The sequence below is a fragment of the Oxyura jamaicensis genome, chromosome 5, assembly GCF_011077185.1.
Source record: "Oxyura jamaicensis isolate SHBP4307 breed ruddy duck chromosome 5, BPBGC_Ojam_1.0, whole genome shotgun sequence".
Taxonomy (NCBI): domain Eukaryota; kingdom Metazoa; phylum Chordata; class Aves; order Anseriformes; family Anatidae; genus Oxyura; species Oxyura jamaicensis.
In genome coordinates, this window is record NC_048897.1 from 61232874 (window position 1) to 61256393 (window position 23520).

General features: G+C 41.8%; 1 long non-coding RNA gene across 1 annotated transcript; it reads right to left on the bottom strand.

Annotated features, from left to right (window-relative positions):
• Positions 1-6478: 6478 nt before the first annotated feature.
• Positions 6479-12410, bottom strand: LOC118168479. The gene is made up of 4 exons (XR_004751583.1): positions 12372-12410; positions 10185-10283; positions 8341-8397; positions 6479-7442 (listed from the first exon to the last, which is right to left on the bottom strand). It is a non-coding gene; the product is annotated as an uncharacterized LOC118168479 (long non-coding RNA).
• Positions 12411-23520: the final 11110 nt, after the last annotated feature.

Consider the following 23520-nt stretch of genomic DNA (forward strand, 5'->3'; position numbering starts at 1 on the left):
TTGATGCTCCTTAATTCTTGCACTGGAAGGAACAGATGGGGAAGGTGCATAAAGAAGAGTTTTAACATCCAGTCATTGTCATCAGGTTCTCTCACCCTCTCCGCATTTAATTAAGGCAAAGAAAAGGGTCAAACAATAACAACTTGTTATTGGAGAAGCACAAAATACCTCCAACCTTCCATAGCCATACATGAGACTCTGTATTTTGATGCAGCTGTATTTGGGGGGAAAACAGTACTCCTGGGTTCCACAGTTAGACTCTTGGTGTTTTTGGACTGTAAAAATCCAACTTAAATATTACGGGCACTTACAAACAGCTATCCTTGCCACATTTGCCCTAAGTAAGATTATCTATAGTACGTATCTGCTTTGTGAGGAAGCCTGCAATGTAAGTAATCGTAAAGTGAGTTGGAAATATGACCTCCATCAATCTACAGTACATGCAAATGCTTAATTTAATTTTCCATCAATTTCCAAATGAATGAGGCCCATTGTATTGAAAAATAAAAACAGCTTGGCCTTTGACTTTCTTTGAGATTACTCTTCCACATTAATGTCCTCAACAGTTGCAAGCTTTGGAAGAATTAGATGAAAAGCATTCAGGGAACACAGATGATATCCATTTGATCTTTACACATTTCCGCCCACACTTACGGCTGACAACACAGAGAAGGATTTAAAATTACACATTCAAACATCAGCACAATATGCCTCAAGGAGAACAGAAGGCATTGGTGGTGAAACCTTATTGAGATGTATTGTCAAACAAAAAGCAGAACATACACAAAGATCAAAACCTCACTTCCAGGGTGTGCAGCCTTCATAATACATTGGTAGCCTTGTCTCTTCTGCAAAGAAGTTTTTCATATTTAGCATTCCTGAAGAGACTCATTTAATTAAACTCATAGATTGAACAAGGCTGTTCACTACAATCTGAATTTCATTTTGTTTTGCATCCATTGTCAATGAGCATAAATTGTAGAGCTATTAAAGATAGTCAAAGTTTCACAGTGCTTAAGCAAAGCAAAACAGAGTTTAACTACACACATATTGACACGGCAATCAGCCAGGGCATATGATTGGAGCACAGTCATATATGCTAGTTTTAATCAAGCTAATTTAATCAACAGAAGGGAAGACACATTAGATCAGGCTTAACGGAAGCTTAGGGTAAGCAGTAAGGCAGAGGGGTATTTGGTAAGCCTGTAGAGCTCACGTCACTGCTGTTCGTAAATCTCTCATAAGTACTGGTTGTCAGAGAGATGGCTGCAACTCCTCAGTCCTTAGGGAGGACTTGGGCTCTACACAGACTACGCAGGCAGTTGGGGTTCAGGAAGGAAGAAGGCTAGGTGCTATCAGCTGGCAAGATGTGCTTGCTGGTCAGGTTGGGAAGACCACGTTCAGCGCTCAGCTGCCAACATATGCCTTACATCAGAGCAAACGAGATGATGCAAGAGTCAGGTGTTTGGCTCAGCCTTAGAGCCCCCACCCTGGGAATTTCCACCTGGCCAGGTGTCAGATTTAATCCCTTTGTGTCCGTCAGGTTGTGCAAAGCATGTCATTACATTCAATTTTTATTCCATGCAGACAAAGTGCACCACATTTACTCAAGAGATACAAGAGGAAAAAGCCCACATGTTAAGAGACTGATAAATGGAACGGACGCATCTTTGGCAGTGGCAGCATCTGGAACATTACTATTTTAATGTTTACTTTGTCTAAAGTGTTTTATTTAGAAAGTGTAATTCTTTCTCACTTCTAGAAAAAAGCAACATGATGTAGCAAATCATTTTTACAGATTCATCACCAAGCATGTACTTCAGAATAGTAAATGACATTCAGAAATGAGCCTGGCCCCAGTGGTGGTCAACAGCAGATGGGAGGGTAACAGATTCTACCTAAAATGTCACAACATGAAATGGAAAAGTGAATACATGTGAAAAACTGGAAGGCGTCAGTGAGAGCATCCAGAGCTTTCCATTGTTGCCATGCTGAGAAGAAGAAATAGTGCAGGCTGCAAAGCTCTTGAACTTTCAGTTCTAAAGTTAAACTCAAAGTTTAGAGGATCTAATGTAAGCCTTCCCTCTCATGGAGAATGAGCCAAATTCCAGCACAAGGAAACGAACAAAACAAGTCAGCTCTCCCAAATGAAAGCATTTGGCTTGGCCTTGGGAATTTGGCAGCCAAAGCCTCAGCCCAGTCAATTTATTCAGCTCTGACTTTAGACTCATTTGCAGACTCTTACTGTTTTCCACTGCCCATGATTCCTTTGCTTAGAAGTAAGGAGTAACACCACTAAAACAACTTGCAGGAAGCACTACAATTGGACAATATCAATGGACAATGGCTTTCTAACCTTTCCAGAACATACGAGGGGGCAGCGTGTCAAACTGTGGCCACAGAATAAAAATGAGAATAATTCCACAAAGCCTTTCCATCCAAATTATTTCTCTAAGTGCATCAGTAGAGCTACAAACTACCTCAGATCTCATTGAGGAAATACAGCCAGTCATTTTCCAGTGTTTTTAAAGAAAAAAAAAAAAAAAGTTAGAAGTACTTTAATTTCTTCTTCTAGTGTAAGTCATTCCGTTTTAGTTGCCTGCCTAGCTCTGAGACATACAGTCCCACTCTGTACATCCTGAAGTTGGGTATAAGCCGGCATGCAATTACCCATTTTTGTACTCAGATTCACTTATTTCTCTACTGTTTCACACTGTTCTCAATGAAATTTCACTTCTGCTGGACGGCACAAGCCAACTTATCATCAACACAGGACAGCACAGTTTGCACCAGACAATGACATAGTTATACCGTGAAATCTCCTATTTGATTCTGAAACAGCACCAGGATGAAAACCAATGCCTTTCTATTCAATTTCATGAATTTAGGCCCTTCAAATACAAAAGTTTTTTTAAAAAAAAACTTCTTAGCAATCCTTCTGCTGTTCTAGTCTCTAGCTGTTCTTCATTCACTTTGGTGAGAAAGATACCTCAGTAAGCCTCCCCTGCTTTGCTGGTCACGAGCCGGCTGCATTGCTGCTGAGCACCATTACTGCTGACCAGACCTCCTCAGATCCCCACCCTCACTAACTGCTTCCTTTTTCTTCTGCACGTTTCAGATAAAAAGGGTACCCTGTGACTGAGAACACCTGACAGAAAGGAGTTAAGCATTAGCAACTGCTGTCAATTCCACCAGCACAAGTTCTGGGCCAACTCAACGTCAGGACAGAAAGAAGCTTTTGTCTGAAGACCTGGAGCAGCAAATAATGTCAAAGGACCTCTGGCCTGTGCAATCACTGCAGCAGAACACTAAGAGTTTATCACGCTTTGAAGATGACTATGCAGGAATGAAAAAAAAAAAAAAAAAAGATAGCAACAGCTACAAAAGCACTCAAAGGTTGCAGAGACATAATTTCTCCTACTAACAGTGTGTGTTAATAGCTGATATCAGGATGACGGGGAAGAAACCTGACAAGCTTTGCAACATGAAGAGGATTGACCTCTAATTTTCACTATTCTCCTCCACTGGCAATGAAAATAGTAAATACGTTATAATAAAATGGGATGTAGGGTGAATTACAATGCCTCTTCCCACAATGTTCTGCCTTCTTTACTTAATGTGACGTTACTTACATTAAGAAATCACCTACCCTTAATAAGGATAATTGAATCTTGTCTCAAGGAACTTTGTTTTCGAGTTACACCCAAAGTTTTGTGGGTAGAGGGAAATAACCACTCCATCACAGACCTCCTTTCTCTGCCCCGGGAAATAAGAAGCCCCAGAGCATGCTTCTGTTCCCAAGAGGTGAAGGATATCCTGCAACATCCTCTCACTCTATTCGAGGAGTCTCACAGACCACTGCTGAGTACAATCTCTTTTCTGCATTGGCAGTGACTGCATCTTCTCATGTCAGACAATTTTTGGATTTGTTTTTTCCATAAAAGAATCCAGCAAGAGAAGTCTGCAAAGGTGTTCGTCATTTTGCTAAAAACAGCAACCCTATCTTTTTCACTGCAAATCTCTTCATTTAGAAAGAGCAAGTGGGAAGTACAGAGCCCTGAGACAAATGAAATAAGATGTAAATATCCTTCTTCCTAAGACTGAATAAGAGTGAATTTATAACATCATTTTACAAACTGCAATTTATTTCCTAATGAGGCAAATGGAACGCTCCTACTTTAGAAGCACATGGATGTACGTAGTTACTCATGGTCTAACTTGCCTTTATTTAGTGCCTTTTTTCTGTACCTTTGCTTTGGCTAGGAAAACTCCAAAACGTTTTATACTGTTTTTTTCCCTTCTTTCTTTTAATCCCACTAAAGTAAAAGATGACAGGTAATAATATAATGTGTGGTAGAAGGAGAAATGCTGACAGACATTGTGTTACTTTGGTTCAATTAGGCTCTAATTACTTCTTCTCTTCAATTAGAAAATCACATGAACCAATTATGCCAGATAATGTGTGCTTATCCTATTCAAACTGCACAATGGGTAAGGTCTATTCACATTGATTATCTTCAATTTATGCTTTTAGCCTTTTTTTCCCCTTCTGTCTGCATGGCCCATTACAGTTTTAAAGTGGAAGCTCTTAAGCAGTTCACAGTATTATGATATCATTCATAACAATTGTTATGTTTTGATGGAAGAATAATTTTGATGCCTTGAATGCAGAGGAGAAAAATCTCTTTGGACTGAATGTATTCCAATTTTGCTATTTTGGTTAACAATATTCCCATGGTTTTTAAAATAAATATGATACAAGGTGGTCTGCCATTAATGGACAGAGCTGACTAAACAGTTGGTTCTATGGGAACAAAGAGAGATTGCAAAACCAAACACATGCTGTTGAATACAAGAACGGCTCGCTCATTGTCAGCACAGAGGTATCAGTCCTAAAAGCCCCATCAGGCCTCACTCACGAATGATTTGAAGAGCAGAGGGCAATCAGCAAAAGCAACGTGACAAGTGGAAAAAACATATGAATGTTTTCCTGCAAATGGGGGAAAAACACAATGTGAACCCAGCCCAATAGATCTGGATGAGCAAAAAATACTACGAACCAAACCTGAATGCTAGAGGCAACTTGGCAAACTTCAGGATTTAAGGGATTCTACTGACAGAATGTTTTATTTACGCTTGTGCTCAGCGGAGAAATTAACTCCTTAATGCTTTAAGGATTAAAATACAAAACACACCCTTTGCTGTGCAGCAGTCTCTAGAGATGGCTAAGCACGGATAAACATCAGCTAACTCCAAATGACACTAATTTTGGTCAATGGGAATCTTCCTCGCCTAGAAAACAAGCCACTCACACTCGCTTGCTCAAGTAGAATTCATAATCAGAGGAGTCGATTTCCTGGGGAACTGAGTAGATAAAACACACACACACAAATCAAGAGGCTCTCAAAACCAGTATCCTTTTTCCTTTCACTAGAAAACCAAAACACAGTGAAGAACAACAAAACCACCCCACCCTGAGTGCTCGGGCATGCTAGAAACGACTTCACCAGAACATGGTGATCTCTGCACAATACGCAAGCTCCAGGGCAAGCCAATTCTTCTCCTGAGTCAAGAAAATCACCTCAGAGCCTCCCGTTTCAAATGTGAAATGGATTATTTGCCATGTTCCTCACCTACTGCATGTTATGTGCCACTGCAATGCCCAGACAGTCAGCAGAGGGTGTAACTGCAACTCCTTTTAGTCATCTCCTGTCCATACCACTCTGAACAGCTTCAGCAGACCTCTTCCTAATGGTTGGAGGACACATTAGCTTAAACTCTTTTTAGTCCACGACATCCTATTTCAAAATTCACAAGAACTTTTTGTTTTCTATTTTCTCAATTTGGACTTGATTTTTTAAAGGACAACTTTTTTTTCTTTTTTCTTTTTTTTTTTTTTTTTTCTTCTGGCATCCTTTCTTGCCCTAATGCTTAGTTGTTACTCTAAACACTTTCCATCCTTTCTCAAGCCTTTACACACAGTCTTTATGTATTGTCCCTGTGCTTCCAATATATTGTTATTGAGTGGCATCTAGGCTGCATGCAAGGATTTAGTTCTCTTGGCTGTCCCTTTTAGTTTAACGAGCTTCCTCATTTGCACATAAATCCCTTTTTTCAAAGGGAAGCACAAATATAGTGTATTTTTTTGGCCTTTTTTGCTCCTGCAAGAATACTGCACCTATGTATGTCATGGTGGCTTTATCTAGTAGTTCTCCATACAAGATTTTGTACCAGTTCATAAAGGCTGCTCAAGTCCCAGTCAAGGGTGCAATCCTTAGCTGGCTGCTCCACGAAAAGTCATTGACAGAGTCTGAAACTTTGATTTCTATGCTGTTTCTCTGTGTGACATTCATGCAGTGCTTATGGGGAGAACTGAAATTCTCATTGCCAGTATATTTCCTGCCCTCAACAGTTCTCTGATCTACAGTAGAAAACAGTATTTGTTTTTATGTTACCATCTCCGAAAAAACAGTGAAATTTGAATATGAAGGACTCTACATCTTCAGAAAATGTTATTTTAACTGGTGAGGTGAAAGAACAGGAGCTAGATGTTTATGTTTAAATGTAACATTGAGGTGTTTAACGTAAGGGTCATCGTTCCCTCCCGACGAGCACTGGAGAGGAGTCAGTAGGTCAAGGTTTCTGAGATAAGTGGGACAAATCTAGCAGTGTTTTTGCATACCCACAATGAGAGCCAGGAAAGTAGCTTAGTCTAGGCACTTAAATTCTTGATCTGTATAATAGGTGAGATGAATCCCATTCTAAAAGTTTTCAGTTCTGTTAACGTTAAAGTGGGAATGAAAGAACCAAAGACTTTGTTAAACCAACTTGAGACAGCGTAGCTGTTAAGATATTTAGACAGGCTTTCAATCAAGTACATGTGCAATTATAAATCTGATAGGCGAGTATGACAAATATGAAAACACACAGGTACCAATCTGAATTCATCTTTACATGTGGCGTTCGCATACTCCCTAAAAAGACGGCTGCTCAAGAACGGTAAAATCCCATAGTGCATCATGAAATAAAATGGAGGCAGGAGGTAAAGCTGTCAGAATGACAAAGAGACAAAGAACTCTTCGTATTACATGATACAACAACTGCCATAATGGAAGTTCAGACATCACAGGGAAACTAGTTACCTACAGCAAGCACAATCATTTTTCAGTTAATTGTAATGACAGAATGTAAACAACTACAGTATTTGACAGACCCCCTCTTCTAAGCTGCTACAGCATTCTCTACACAGTTTTAGGTAAGACAAGCCTGTAACAGTAAAAAACAGAACAAAACAAAACTGTGGCTTGGCTAACAAGATGCTCTGTGATCAAAATGCTCTGTAGAACTCAGTGTCGGAACTTCCTCCCCTCCCTCCACCCCACATTTTTGAAGGCCAGGTCTAGGTCCCACTGAAGTCAAGGTCTCTCATTCACCTGCCTTCTCTGAGAACAGATGGGAAAGGAGCCAAGTGAGAGAGAATTTTCTCACAAAATCTTCGCAGTGGCAGAAATTAAAAAATAAATAAATAAATTATTATCCTATGACAAAAACTTCTAGTCCATCTGCCAGATCAAAGACCGGAACAAGTTTAAACAAGGACTGAAGCTTTTGGAAGCTGATGTAAGCAGAACACATTTCTCGCCAGAATCTTCCTACCACCACTCAAAATTCAGTAAACTTCACAGTCTTTCTGAAGTTCAAAAACACTTTTTGAGTCAAAAAGTGACATAGAAACAGAAGTTAAACTTTCAAGATGCTTTTCGCACTCAAAGAATCAAACAGATTTGTTTTTGAAGACCGGACTTCCATTTCTCAATGGCTCACACCTCTTATTTTGAAGAACATCGAACATGGCAGCTCTTGCCAATTTGACCTGAGTGACTACAAAATCTTTAGAACTATTTTCACAGACTCAGTCTGAATTGATACAATTGCCTCATCTCATTTTACTAACAAGGATCGGTTCTGTACATTGTATTCCACGAGTCAGCTGGACAAACTAGTTGTTTTTGTCTGAACTTGGACTCATTGGTTGGAGGGAAGTTAAGGAAGGTCATTGTTTGTTTTGAATATGAAGGATGGTAAAACATGCAGAAATGGTAGACTTTTTTTCCTCATCTAATAAAAATAAACCACCAAGAAGTAACAACTTACAGTTTCTGTCACTATACGGGCTTCTATTCAGAATAAGAAATAACAGTACTAACAGTTCTGTAAGTAGATTACTGCTTTTAATAAATAAATAAATATTTAAATAAATCCTTCTCTCTAATCCAAAGCACTGAATTAGTGGAGGGGTCACACAAGAAGGGTTTCTGTTGAGTTCAGACGTTCTCTTACCTTAATATAATTAAAACTTCTCTTTGCATCTCTTCAGCAATATTATGTCCTCTCCATCTGGTAAGAAGAAAAAAATAAAATTAGACCTTCCCTACACTTGCAATTATTTGGGCACAGGTATGCTACAGGAATAAACACAAAGCCAGAGACATGACGTACCAATTCAGCAAAGTAGTAGTTTCCATGTTTCCAAAAAAAAAAAAAAAAAAAAAAAAAAAAAAAAAAAAAAAAAAAAAAAGGAAGAAAACCCAGGTTTTAAAATGTATGTGTGCAAATTCATTGTCTCTTGGGTATTCGTAACAGTTTAGAAGTGAAACTCAGTTTATGAGCATGAAGTATTCTCATGGTTGGTTTAAACTATTGTAAATTGCATTGCATGTACTCCCGATAAATATGACTTAAAAAACAATTACAACCTATAAGTAAATGCTTTTACCTGAAGTGTTACTTTTTATGGAAGACACTATATCTTTATCATTTGAATGCCTCAAAGTTTCTGAAATAGATTACAAGAAAGACAGAATTGAAATATTTTGCCCATGAAAAGAATTCAAGTAAGACTCTTCCCATATATTACCTGTTCTTGATAATGGTACAAGGAGAATTTTTGCATACAAATGCAAACACACAGAGAAGTCAACAGGGATCAAACAGCATAGCAGGGAAGTAGACACTCAGAGGAAGCACAAGAGATAAGACTGTTTCCTACTTCTAAATGTGAAAAATAAAGACTTTGGGTTTAAAATTACAACTTAACTGAAAACTTTGTTATGCTAGAAAAATCAGCTTTGAAATGGATTATATGAAATTAGTTTTAGCACTGAAATGAAAAGCAGGTTAAGGCAACTCAGCAGGAGAAAAATAGGATTCTTCTAGGTAGACAAACTCTGCAGTGACCATTTAATGAAGTAGCAAATTTGGTTTGGAGGATTTATGTTTAATAATTATAATTATGGAGCTGTATCTGTGATGAATACTCTGTGTTGTGAATACAATAGTATTGCATTTTTAAACTACAGTATAATTCGTGGGCATACTTTGATGATTTTTTTAGCAACTCGTCCATTTTATAAATCAGCAGGAGGTTTGACAAGATGAGAAAAAAAAAAAAAAAAAGGTTTCCTTCTCCCTAGATTTATATATCCTCAGTTATATTCATTGTTAGTGCTGTTCTGAACAACTTACTCATTGATTTGTGGCATGTGCTCTTTAGAACCTTTTAAATGTTTTCATGTGCCCTGCATATATCTCTTGCTTTAAAAAAAAAAAAAAAAAAAAAAAAAAAAATTAAGAACAGCTTCAAAAATGAGGTACAGCCCAAAATAAGTCATAAGAATTGCCTCTATTTTCATATTTTTTTTCAGTTTAAAATGCTTGTATGTTCCTTATCTCTCACCTCAGACAGGTAAATGAAATACCAATGTCTTACATCATGGGTCAAAAAAAAAAAACAAAAGTGAGAAAGTGACTCATTCCTTTGACAGGCCAAAAATTTTCCATCACCTCTCATAATTTTTCATGTTTCCCCTCAGTCTCTCACTGAGGGCATCTCACCGTCCATTGTATCTGCTCTCCCAAGGACACATGATGAAAAAGGATGCATGTACATCACTTTGTCAAACAGGCTCTGAGTACTAAGGCAAATTAACTCTATGTTTACATGCTCTAAGACCATTTGGTCTCTGTCCATTTCTGTAAATGTTAAGGGCTTCCCTCTCCTTGAAGAAGGCTGTATTGGAAATAAACCAGTATAAACCTCCCTGTCTCCAAGGACAGGGTCCAATTTTTATATTCCCCAACTGCAAGGCAAAGGGAACAGAATCTAAAGGCCCTAGTGGTGGTACCTTCTTTCCTTCCTGTGCTCCCAGGAACAGATGGGCTGCTCAGCTGGATTACTGTCCTTTGTGTCTCAATTATTCTCCTCTCTTACCTCTGAAAAGCAGCTGAAAGTTAAATATAGGGAAGAGGAAATACACTGTTGGTTAAAGTTGAAAGGAAATGACACTCTCTTTCTTTCTTTCGTAATTATACCCATGCTAATGGATTAAAGCAGGTGCTATTGCAATATACCACTTATTTGCCTCTCAGGGCTCCCATCTAAAGTATTATTATTGGTGCCTTTCAAAAAAAAAAAAAAAAAATACACACATTTAATTCCTTAAATAACTTTTCAATTTCTGGGCATTTAGCCCAACGAGTCCTCACTGCTATTGTAATGCAAGTAATAAATAATTATCTTCCCTCTCCACTGACTAAGAAAATGATTGTTCCCATTTCACATTAAAAAAAAAAAAAAAAAAAAAAAAAAAAGTGACTTTCCAGATTTCTGAGAAAGTCTCCTCGAGCCTGTCAAGTGCCAAAGCCACAAGATCTCTTCTTTTTTAAGGCATCGGTTGGCTCTCCTATTTCCTTTAGGAACTTGGCATGCCACAGAAGGAAGACAGTCAGCACTAGAGAAAACGGGAAGATTTTCTGGAAGAGACTCTTCCTAGGTGCTCTCTGGCTGGGTTGGCATGCATATGGAGGGTTTTCGTAAGTTTGCACATCCAATACCTGGAGCCAGGATACTTCATAAAAGGAGGACAGAAAACTCTGCACTAGTACCCCATGCCAGGAAATCTGAAAGGCATGAGAGTAGGAGCACTGAGGGATGTTCTGTGACACAGAGGAACGCTACATGTCTAAGGTTCTTCATTATAGTAGTAGAGACAGGCACGGAGCAACCCAGACTTTCTTCCCTGTAAAACAGCAGTCTAAAGTCAACTGCTAATTCCAATGATTCTGGGTATCTTAGCAGCTGTGAACCAGCACGAGAGAGCTGGAGCCAGAAGATAATGCTAAGAAGCAGTTGTTAGTCTGTAGGCAAGGTTAAAATACCCTTAAAATAACACCTTTCAAAGGCACTTAATTTATAGAAACTCAAAGTACAATAAAAAAAAAAAAAATAAATGCATCAGACTTGGCACATAAAAAAAAAAGGCAAGTCATTAAGTGCACTTTGGGTCCACCTCCTCAACGGAAAACAAGAGGCTAACAGTAACACCAACGTGACATATCCCACAGTGGCAGAAAAGAACATGCTGGGAACAGCTTGTCTCAGCACATCACGTACAGTAGACAAGGTAACACTGCACATCATGTCTGTGGCTTTGGCCACATCACCAGGAGCCAGCACACTCCAGAGGATCTGTACTTTTCTCCATTTGGCATTCAACATCCCTTACCTCTTGCAACCTGGCAGCTGCAATGCAAGCAGCAACACACCACTGTGCTAAAGCACTGCTCCAAGGCAGGACAGGAGAAAACCATTGCGCACTCCCAGCCTGCTCCCATGCAGTCATGGCCACTGCATCAACAGCATCCCTGTGCAGTAATGCTCTCAGGGGCACCACCAAGCCCAGCAACTGACCAAGCACACTCCGCCACAACCTCGACCTGCTCAGCCACCTCCCTCACAAACCAGAGCTGAGAATACAAAATTGTAGACACGTTATTTCGAGAAACAGCTTAATGGGAGTTACCGAGGGATGTGAATCAGACTTCATAACAAAGAGACATGTACCAATTTAAGTTCGAGTCCAATTCCCAGAATGACATTATCTGTGTAGTGTTAATTCTTTATTATTCAAAAGATTGCTAACTGTTCGTATCTGCACAAATGTGTTCATGCTTCATTCATTTCAAGTCAATAATAATGGATTCTTACTATTGATTATACATGAGCCTTTTTGTCCCATCATAATGAAATTTTAATGTTGATGGTCCCAAAACTATTATTTCAACCTAATAACAGTGAGACTTGACAATTACCTCGCTCTGCGAATTGCAGATAGAACTAATAAGGTCATCCTTAATAACTTTTTGTTTACCTGACATTTGGTAATTCTATAGTTATTATGTATTATTTTAAAGCCAGAGGAGTGTTTTGCAAAGAAATGTTGTCTCCCCACGGAATAAAATATGATTCTGCCAGGTGGAAGCCTTTCTTGTGCCTGCTCCTTGACCCACCGTGCGGCGCTTGTTGCCATTACCTGAGCCCCACAGCCCAGGGGAGAGATACATGGCTCCACGGCTGCAGTTCAAAAAGATAATTATAAAAAGAAAGGGACAAGAATTTTTAAATCCTCAAAACAAAACAAATCCATAAAAGAAAACTTATTTTAAGAATCAGTAAGGATAGGCTAGCAAGTGATGTGGTATTAGCTCGGTTCAGTGAACTGGAGTATGTTTTCACCCTGCCATACTTTCAGCATCACCGCAGGACTGCCCTCAGGAGGTTTCCCCACTTTCTGGCCCTCAGCAGCCCTGCCAGTCCTAGGATAACAAGCACTCCACAGCACCTCCATCTCTACCCTCCCGTGGCCACGGAGAGATCCTTTTGGTTCCCACTAGGTGGATCTCCACACCCTTACCTGGTGCTGCTCGCTGCCCAGGCCATCGCCTCCCACCATTTTGTTAGCAAGCAGCCCCCGCTCCTCCAGGCCACAGCAGGAGACTTCCCTTCTCACAACACCAGGGGTGAACCCTGTGACTGAACCCCCGCCAAAAACATGCTTTCCCTACAAAACTGTGTTGTTTCCAAATTTATTTATCTATTTTTTTTAGAGCCCCAGAAGCACCCTCAGTCACAGGCGCTAAGTGAGGCACTGGCTGCCCCTGAAGCACTGGCAGGCACCAGAGGCCCTCTGTGAAACCTTCTGGAGCGGGCAGCAGCTGGGGCAGGACGGGCTCCCCTCAGGTGGCTGAGGGAACAGCCCCCCAAACTGGAATTCCTCCCCCAAAAGGCAGATGGGGGAAAATGGGAGCCCTAGGGGCACGTGTTAAGAGAAGAAGGTTTAAATCGAGAGAAACCAGACCACTGCAAGGCTGCAGCAGCAACTCCGAGTTGACAAAATGGCTGCTGGCCTCTTCTGGACCAAAAAGCGGGAAGAAGAGCTGCAGCTGCATGGGGCCCCCCAGTCCAGCCAGGCATGTAAGTACCACAAGTTTTTGGAAATGGGATTCAGACTAATGTTATTACAGTTAACACATGTATAAGCATTGCCAGCTGTGTGTATAAGCACTGTCATGTATCTGTGCCTTCCCTGGACTGGGTTCCCAAACACTGCAATGCCACACACGTGTGATGCTGTGGTTTTGCTACAGAAGAAACACTTGTGGGTATGGATCTGTCTCTGCAGCCAGGAAACACAACATTATCAAGAAAAGTTTTGTTGAGCTCAAAAAATCATAGAATCATAGAATATCCTGAGTTGGAAGGGACCCATAAGGATCATCGAGTCCAACTCCTGGCACCACACAGGTCTACCCCAAATTTCAGACCATGTGATTAAGTGCACAGTCCAAACACGTCTTAAACTCCGACAGGCTTGGTGCAGTGACTGCTTCCCTGGGGAGCCTGTTCCAGTGTGCAACCACCCTCTTGGTGAAGAACCTCTTCCTGATGTCTAGCCTAAACCTCCCCTGACTCAGCTTGACACCATTCCGATGGGTCCTATCACCGGTGTATATGGAGAATAGGTCGGCGCCTGCCCCTCCACTCCCCCTCACAAGGAAGCTGTAGACTGAGATAAGGTCTCTCCTCAGCCTCCTCTTTTCCAGGCTGAACAGGCCCAGTGATCTCAGCCGCTCTTCATATGTCTTCCCCTCTAGGCCCTTCACCATCTTTGTTGCCTTCCTCTGGACACTCCAACAGTTGAATGTCCTTTTTGAACTGTGGTGCCCAGAACCCCACACAGTGCTCCAGGTGAGGCCGCACCAGCGCAGAGTAGAGCGGGACAATCCCTTCCCTCGACCGACTGGCAATGCCGTGCTTGAGGCATCCCAGGATACAGCTGGCCTTCCTGGCTGCCAGGGCACACTGCTGGCTCATATTCAACTTGCTGTCAACAACAACCCCCAGATCCCTCTCTGCGGGGCTGTGCTTCAGCATCTCGTCATATGGCTATACTCGTATGTATAGCCAGGGTTGCCCCATCCCAGGTGCAGGACCCGGCACTTGCTCTTGTTAAACTTCATGTGGTTGGTGATTGCCCAGCTCTCCAACCTGTCCAGATCTCTCTGCAAGGCCTTTCCACCCTCATCCAAGTCCACAGTTCCTCCAAGCTTGGTGTCACCAGCAGATTTGCTCAAAACACCTTCTAGTCCTACATCCAAATCATTTATAAAAACACTGAAGAGGACTGGCCCTAAAATGGAGCCTTGGAGACCTCACTGGTGACTGTCAGCCAGCCTGATGTGGCCCCATTTACCACAACTCTTAGAGCCCTGCCGTGAGCCAATTGCTCACCCATCGTATGATGCTTTTGTTAAGTTGTATGCTGGACACTTTGTCCAGCAGGATCCTATGGGAAACCGTGTCAAAAGCTTTGCTGAAGTCCAAAAAGATCACATCAGCCAGTTTCCTTTGGTCGACTAGATGGGTGATCTTATCATGAAGGGAAATAAAATTTGTTAAGCAGGACCTACCCCATGTTGGCTGGGACCAATGACTGCATTGTCCCTCAGGTGCACTTCAATAACTTCAAGGATCATCTTCTCCATAATTTTACCAGGCACTGACATGAGACTGACAGGCCTGTAATTGCTAGGGTCTTCTTTCTTTTCCTTGAAAATTGGTACAACAGCTTCCAGTCTACTGGGACCTCTCCAGATTCCCAAGACAGTTGAAAAATAATTGAGAGGTCCCGTGATGACATCAGCCAGCTCTCTGAGCACCCTTGGATGAATCCCATCTGGACCCACGCACTTGTGTGTATCCAGGTGGGGCAGCAAATCCCGCACACGTTCAGGGTCGGCTGGGAGTTTGTCATTCCCACCAGCATGGCCCTCCAGCTCAGGGCACCCTGGGTCCCGAAGCCCATCATCAGTGTTGAAGACAGAGGCAAAGAAGGTATGAAACGTCTCTGTTGTGCCTGTGTCATTGTCTGTGAGGAGACCTTCCCATCAAGCAGCAGACCTATGTTTACTTTGGTCCTCTTTTTTTTCTGTTCACGTATCTAAAAAAAACCTTTTTATTGTCTCCCACAGACTTGGCCAGCTTCAGCTCTTATTGGGCTTTTGCCACACAAATTTTCTCCCTACAAATGCAAACAGTGTCCCTGTATTCCTTCCACATTGCGTGACCCTCCTTCCAGCATCTGTACATTTTCTTTTTTTCACCTAAGCTCCAGCAGAAGATCCCTGGTCAGCCAGGCCGGCCTCCTGCCCCACCTGCCTGACTTCTGATATTTTGGAATTGCCTGATCCTGTGCTTTTAAGAGGCAGTGCATAAAGACTGACCAGCACTGATGGACGCCAATGCCTTCAAAAGCAGTTTCCTAGGGGACCTTGCTGACTAGTTCCCTGAGCAGCCTGAAGTCTTCTCTCCTCATAATCAGGGCTGAAGCTTTGGTGCCAGTTTTCCTGCTGTCACCATAAATTTTAAACTCAACCACTTCATGGTCCCCATGACCGAGACGGCTGCCAACTGCCACATCCCCCACAAGACCCTCTCTGTTCTCCAGCAGCAGATCTAGAAGGGCACCTTTCATAGTTGGCTCCCTTAGCACCTGCACCAAGAAGTTATCATCGAGGTGCTTTATGAACCTCCTGGACTTGCTCGTGTCAGCCGTGTGGTGATCCCCGTTGACATCTGGCAAGTTGAAATCCTCCATAAGGACAAGGGGAGTTGATCTCGAGGCATCTCTCAGTTCTGCAAAGAATAATTCATTGGCATTGTCATCCTGGCCGGGTGGTTTGTAATAGGCTCCCACAACGACATCCCCTTTGTTTGCTTGTCCCCTAATCCTTACCCAGAGGCTCTCAACTTTGCCATCACCAACTTGAAGTTCCACACAGTCCATACCCTGGTTCACGTATATCGCCACCCCACCACCTTGCCTACCCTGCCTGTCCCTCCTGAGGAGCCTGTAACCATCTATTTCAGTACACCAGCCACAGGACCCATCCCACCAGCTTTCCCTTATGCCAGCGATGTCGTAGCTGTGGGACTGGGCCAAGACTTGTAGCTCACCCATTTTATTCATCATACTTTGTTTAGATGCACTTCAAATGCGCCTCCCTGCACGCACCTTGTGGAGCAGACCAAAGGACCTCACTAGCACACAGTCCCTCTAATTCCAGCACACCATCCCTTAGCTCATCACCAGCGTGCCTGGTTTTATCCTTTACCCCTTTGACTCTAGTTTAAAGCCCTATCTATCAGCCCTGCTAACTCCTGAGCAAAAATCCTTTTCCCCCTCTAATTTCCTTAAGGGGTCATGAGAGAAGTATGCAAAGTTAGGGACTCTTATTTATCATAGGGATCTTTGAATTAATTTGTTCTGGAAAATGGGAAATTTGGACCACATGATTTTCTGAGGTCCCTTCCAACCTAAATCGTTGACTGATTCTCAGTTTTGATGAAACCAAGAGGCAATAAACTTTTAAAGGATATTTTGGCCATTGGCATAACATCCTGCTGAGTCCGTGATATTAAATAAGTAGATGGGACATCAGTGTAGATGAAATAAAAAATCCACGGTTGCGTTGGATGGGTTACCTTTTCTCAAGGGCTGGATATTGTCAGGTCAGCACGGCTTGCAAAGCATTGTAGGAAGTTTCTCTAATACATAAAGAGGAGTTTTCCTTCCTTTCCTTGAAGTCGCTGGTGTGGGCCACGGATGGAACCAGCTCATCTGTTTTGTTAAGACATGCTGTATGCAGGGTGAAGTTCAGGTCTCCATTACAAGAGGAGAGTTCTAGTAACTGCACCACCAGAAACTTCTTTGTAAGGCGGTGTTTGACTTAAATTGCCCCTGGATTAAAAATTTGTGTTTTGCACTGATGCCAAATTTACATTCTATTGCACAGAGCGAAAGAGGGTCTGATTCATTAGTATTTATCAAGGTAGCTGCACTAGGGTAGTATTAACTAGGGAAATGTAGAAGTCGCTGCTTTGTGGAGGGTACAGCCAACCCTGTTACAATGGTCTGTGATCCCTAGAGTAATGTTACCCCAAATAAAGCCAACAGCTTCCTTCTTCTTCCTTTTTTTTTTTTTTTTTAAATCCAAACTAGGCTGACAGATTTTTGAAGTGTTAAAAATATTTCATTGCTTTCTCGGTAAAAGCAGATTAAAGGAAGCTGGTTGGCTGTTTTCTACAATAAAACCCACCAACCTGTCCTTGTCTAGAATTTATTTCAATAACATATTAACTTCAAGAGTGGGTAATAAGATTATTTTTGAAAAGTAAGAGGAAAAGAATCTAAGCCTGAAAACCACTTTTGTTAGTGCTGCAATATGCATCTGTGGTAAGGTTAATAATAGAGTTATCTCTGTTGACAAAGGAAGGAGCCTGACAATGGAGAAGAAATCCAAATGGGTTTGCGTTCCTTGCATAATTGTTATTTTAATTGCCATGTTCAGAGAAGTCTTCAGAGGTCCGCCAAACACTGCTCATCTCCAGATGAGATTTACCAGCGCACCACTCACAAGCTTTCTTTTGAAAAGTCCCTTCCTTGTTTTATCATGTTTACAAAAACTGAAGTGAGAGTTAGTTATGAATCTTCTGTTATTTGAGTCGATGGCAGATGCTAGGAAGGCTTTGCTGTGTGGCAGAGCTAAACTCTCTGGGACTGATTACAAAGAAATTCCATTAGCAATATTTAAATGCCGTCTTTGAAAGGCACTCAATAATATGCGTGTTGGCGCTGATCAAGAATAGTACCTTTTAAAAATGAAAAAGTAATGTGACTGTTAGTTTAACATAAAAATGTCAAACTGTGGGCAGTCTCTTGTCAGTTAAAGAATCTGGGCTATTCCTAGTGGGAATAAGGATGAAGGGTGTGTGCGGGGAAAGTGGGTACTAAAAATTGCAGATGTGCAGAACTACTCCGAGATAATTTGTGCTGGCATATAACACTGTCAGCCAGTTTGGAAGTAATACAGGCAGCTTGATACCTGTTCTGCCTGAGCCACCTTAGTGATTTTTTTTTTTTTTAAACGTATCTTCCTTAATAGCTAGCAAGGCTTTACAGTAAGCAGGGCTACGTTAATGGTGTGCTGAGTGGAGGTGGATTTGTGCAGATTTAAAGAACGTCCTTTAGCAAGTTCATAACATATTAAATAGAGAAGCTGCTTGCTGCTGAATTGAGGGATATACCTGTGAGAGGGGAAGGAGGGTCCTTGAGCTCTGGAAGCTAGTGGAGCTGGTGCTCAGGAGTAGGGGGATGAAGACGTGCATCTCTGTTACCTGTCAGTTCATGTCAGGGTTATGTCTCGGTATAAATAAAACACCGCAGTCAAGCATCATCCCCAGCTTCACCTGAAAGTAGCTTCCAAGGAAACTAAAGTCTGGTAGAAGTTCACTTGGAGGGAACATCCTGTAACTTCTCTCTTTACCAGCTGGTACCTGGGTCCGTTGCCTGCTTTTGGGAGGTCTGTGCTTTTCTTTTCTTTTTTTTTTTTTTTTTCTCATAAATTAGCATTACTTTCATTGTGTCATTCTCTTAAAGCACCCTGTTTTTTATGGTATTTTGTTCAACCAGATTTAAAGCAGGACCTATACCTAGTGTTCTCTTTTCCCGGGCACGTTTCAACTCTCTTCTCACTGTCCTAGCTAGACACTCAGTGTTTGATCCACAAATGCTTCACCTAAGATGAGGCCTCTGCAGCAGGTGGTGCTAATATGCAGATGTACATAAGCAGCTGTCTTTCTCATGATTTAAATGTAAATTAGAAAGGAAGCACTAGCATCTCCATTTGGCAGGATGGGAGCTGAGTGTTACTGTGATGTGACCAAGGTCATGCGTGTCTGTGACAGATCTAGAAACTGAACGTTCAAGTCCCAGCATGTTGCGTTAGGTCGGAGACATCTTTTCACTTTAATCTTTGTATTTTAGTGATAAATTCTGACTCCTTTGCCTAATCATTTACCCAGGCTGAAACTGACTCCTCCTGATTTTTCCCATGTGATCATTTTTTTTTTTAATCCTTGTAAATCCTATGTATGAATTGGATACTATGCTTTTTCTTTGGGACCCAGTATTTTGGATTTTCCTTTTTCGTTAATCTGTTGCTCTTTGCACCTTTAATGGCTTGTTATAATGCCTCTTTTATCCTGACTTCTTAAAAGCATTTTGTCCATAGATTTGATGCCTTTTCATGTCAGCCTAATATTTCGTACTCACTTGAGGCCACCAGTTGTTGGCTCATGGCTTTGTCATTGCTAATTGTTATACTTTGTTTTATTGCTGTGTCCTTCTACTATCCTTTCCCAGTATTTTGCTTAAAAGTGCTATATAAATAACTAAAATATAATATAACGGGCCAACTGGAAAGTAAATCAATACAGAACCTGGTTACGAGGGCAAAACTGGGGATCCCCTAGAACTGTTGCAAAAGGCCAGCTAGAAAGGTGAGCACCGCTTCCTCTTAGCTCCACTGCTGTCTGTCAGAGATTCTCGCGTTGTTAATCCTAACATTAATTTTTTGGTTTGTTATCTGACTCAGGAGAACCAGAAGATCTGATAGAAGATCTGATAGACAGGCACAGTAGTTACTTAGATAGGAACACAAAAAAAAGTCTTAACATAACCCTAAAAATGGAACAAAGCCCTGGGAATGCCGAGGGCCAAATCCAAGAGGTTTTGAGTGACCAACTATTTCTTCAGATATTTCAGGGAACAGGTGAGGAAGCAACAGTCAAACGAGCTATGGAATGAGGTCACTTCAATGGAATTTCAAGCTCCCTTGCACCACCTGTAAACGTGCCTTAGTTTGGACAGGCAATTGCTGTGGCACTCTTGGCTGCCCAGGTTTGTCTCTAAGCCTACCACCAAGGTCAGTCCCTAGGACTTGGCACGGTGCTCGCAGGGCCTGGTCCAGGGGGTGTTTGTGATGGCTCAGCCTGTACCGAAGCTGTGGCCAGAGAAGCTGGTGGCAGCTGTGGATCAGCTCACGGGGTGGTTACCTAGGCTAATATAACGGAGGCCTGGGTTTCTCCTCCTGACAAGAGTTGCAGGAGGCTTCTCCTGTGAAAGTATCCGGATACCAGGGTTACGCCAGAAGTCAGTGCTTACCTGCAGAGAGGTCCCAGGGTCTGTATTCAGCCACAGGCAGTGAAAATACCCTGCTCTGGCAGAGAAGGGAAGTTGGAAGCTCTGGAGAAGGCTGCCTGGGGCAGGTAGCTTTAACTGGGAGTCCTACAGATGCTGGTATGTCCCTGTAGGCCAGCAGGTGAAATGAGGATTTCGATAATTACTGACAGTTTTAGCACTTCTGTTGTGCATCTGGGGTCAGCGCAGAGAGGTTTCACTTAACAGATTTGCTGAGACTTTGTTAAGGTAATTGGATGATCTACTGATTTATTCAGCACCTTCTAAGGAAAACATTGGAAACAGCTGTGCCTTCATCTTCAAAACGAGTTAAAAATGGAGTTTGAAAAGTCTTTCATAAAAGGAGAGGGGTTAGAGATACAGAAGATCCCATATGCTGTCCACCTAAAGGCAGAATTGTCAACCTTTGGGGCATATGGTCTCAAATAAAGGGCAATCTATATCTAAAACAGGAACTTTGTAACACTATGTTTTCTCGCAACGTGAATAAGGCTGAAGTGCTGAGTCTTAATTATAATAAACCGAAGTTTGGATATGCAGCAGCATCTTCAGTATCGTAGAGCCAGAAATGCTGCCCTCTGATGGTTGGAGCCACTTTTTCAGGGTGGAAGTAAACTGAAATGAAGCGACTGGGTTGCATTTATGGGTTCTAAAAGATCTTTGGCACATCAAGAAATATGCAGTCACAGCACAAATTCAAGGTCATAAATGATTAAGGATGGTGTGTGTGTGAAGAGAGTGTTTAGCTTTGGGAATTCAGTATAAGCTCTTACAGACTAATATGTTCAAAGCAGTTTTCCTTTGGTTCTAGCTTTTCTTTAGGAAAAAAAAAATGCTTTAGTCCAATAAACAGGCATTTTTATTTTTAATTAGGCTCAAAATTGAAAGTGCAGAGAATAGAACAAACCACAGGAAAAATTTTGCTCTAGTTGCTGGCATACCATGGCTGTACGCCAGGAGAGATCGAAAAGCTTGCTCCGCTGTGCGAGGCAGGTGCTGCTCCAAGAAATGCCCATGCAGGAGCAGTTTTAGGGGGAACCGTTTGTGCTCCTGATCTCAAGGTCAAGGGGGGGCATCTTCAGGTGCAAGTGGGAAAGCAATGCGTTGGGAACAGTGCCCCAATGGAACGCGGGCCTTCCTATACACCGCGGTGTCGATGCATTTGATAATTAATGGCTGTGAGGCTGTTTCTCCTGAGGTGTGTCGACAAGGCTAATGCTGCTGCTAAGACGTGAGAGGGAACTGGGGTGGAATAGCGGCAGCGTGTTTTAGAAGAGCACAGGAGAAGGGTTAGATCTGACTTTCCACTGGGTGACAGCCAGGAGAAGTGTCCTGGAAGGTGAGCAGCGCAAAGAATCGCTGGGAAACTCCGTGAGGGACCCAAATCCGTTTCTGAAACTCATCGGTAGCAAGTGGTGTTGGGACCTCCAGGTGGGAGGGGAACTTCAAAGCTAGGTACAGCTAGGTTTTTAGTCAGGTTTTTTAAGAGGCACGTTATGTATTTACAGTTCCCGAAAAAGACAGGAGGTGGCATCAATTTTGCTCATTTATAGGAGCTCTGAAGGCAGATGTTCAACTGCAGGTGAATCTGTTCCAGCGTTTGGGAAACTGAGCTCATAAATGGTTAAGAAATGGGGGGGGGGGGGGTGGAGAGAGAGTTTAGCTGGGTGTTGCAGAGCAGTGAGACGAAGCGGTGCGAATAGATGCAGGACAGGCAGTGGGTGGTGTAGATCTCTGCTGGACTGGAATCCTAGCAAAGTCCAAGATAATGCTGTAACTTTTACAGAACCCTGTGTAATCAGTAAAGCAATTTTTTTTTCCACATAGCTGAAACTTTGGGCAGCTTTTAGGCCAAGCTAAATGTGTATCTTTAATTTGATGCAGGAATGCGTGAGCCTTTAATTAGGGACTCTCTAGTAGGAGCAGTAACAGACTTCCCTTCGTGTAATTTCTGTGGTAGAAACTTGTTCTCCTGAGTTTTATATGTGTGCATTTTTTATTAGTGCATTTTATCTTTAAAGAGGGAATAAGTGTGTTTATTAAGGCGGTTCTATTTACCCTTAATGCAATGCATTAAGGATCTATTTATTACAAAGAAGTCTGCTTTTGCAGAGTGTGTGCTCGTAGAAAAGCAGAGCTATTGATTAGATTGCTGCTGAGGCACTTTACTCTCATTACAGCTGGAGCAGGTTTGGTGTGGGGTACTCTGCTTTCTCTAAGCAGTGTACTGTGCGTGGATGTTTTGTCCTCTAGATGTTTAATGGTTGCCTTGGAAGTGATTTTCTGTCTTATATGGACTTGGTATCGTTTGAATGGTGGCATTTTCTTCTCCCTTCCATTTGCTCTGTTAATGGTAATAATTAACCAACTCTCTGCTTTCACTTTTATTAATATATTGATTACTCAAGTATAATAAGTGGGGTCTCATTTTGCATGAAGTGACAGAATGAGCTCCTGATAGCTCTAATATTCATCCCAGGTAGCTTTAAAAACAAACTGAGCCCTGCATGCTTTCAAAATATTTAGGAAAAAAAAAAAGTTTAGAAATCTGGACACCAATGTATAACAACGGGGATTTTTGTAATTCATTTATCTGCAATGTTGAAAATACAGAAAAGGCCTGGCTATGATCTGTGTACGTTAGGGCTTACATAGTTAGATTGCATTGAGAGTAGGCTTGAGGTTAGTAGGGTTAGCTTTGCTAATTTTATTGATATTCTTGAGGTAAGGAAGAAAAATGCTAGAAAAATAGCTTTTTGTACTCTAAATATGTTCAAGAGTTTGGCTCATAGTAAACTTTGGTTTAATTTTAGGAATAATTTGCAAAATCAGATGTTTACCCTTTTTGACTCAGTTTCCCATAGGATCCTGCTGGACAAAGTGTCCAGCATACAACTTAACAAAAGCATCATATGATGGGTGAGCAATTGGCTCACGGCAGGGCTCTAAGGGTTGTGGTAAATGGGGCCACATCAGGCTGGCTGACAGTCACCAGTGAGGTCTCCAAGGCTCCATTTTAGGGCCAGTCCTCTTCAGTGTTTTTATAAATGATTTGGATGTAGGACTAGAAGGTGTTTTGAGC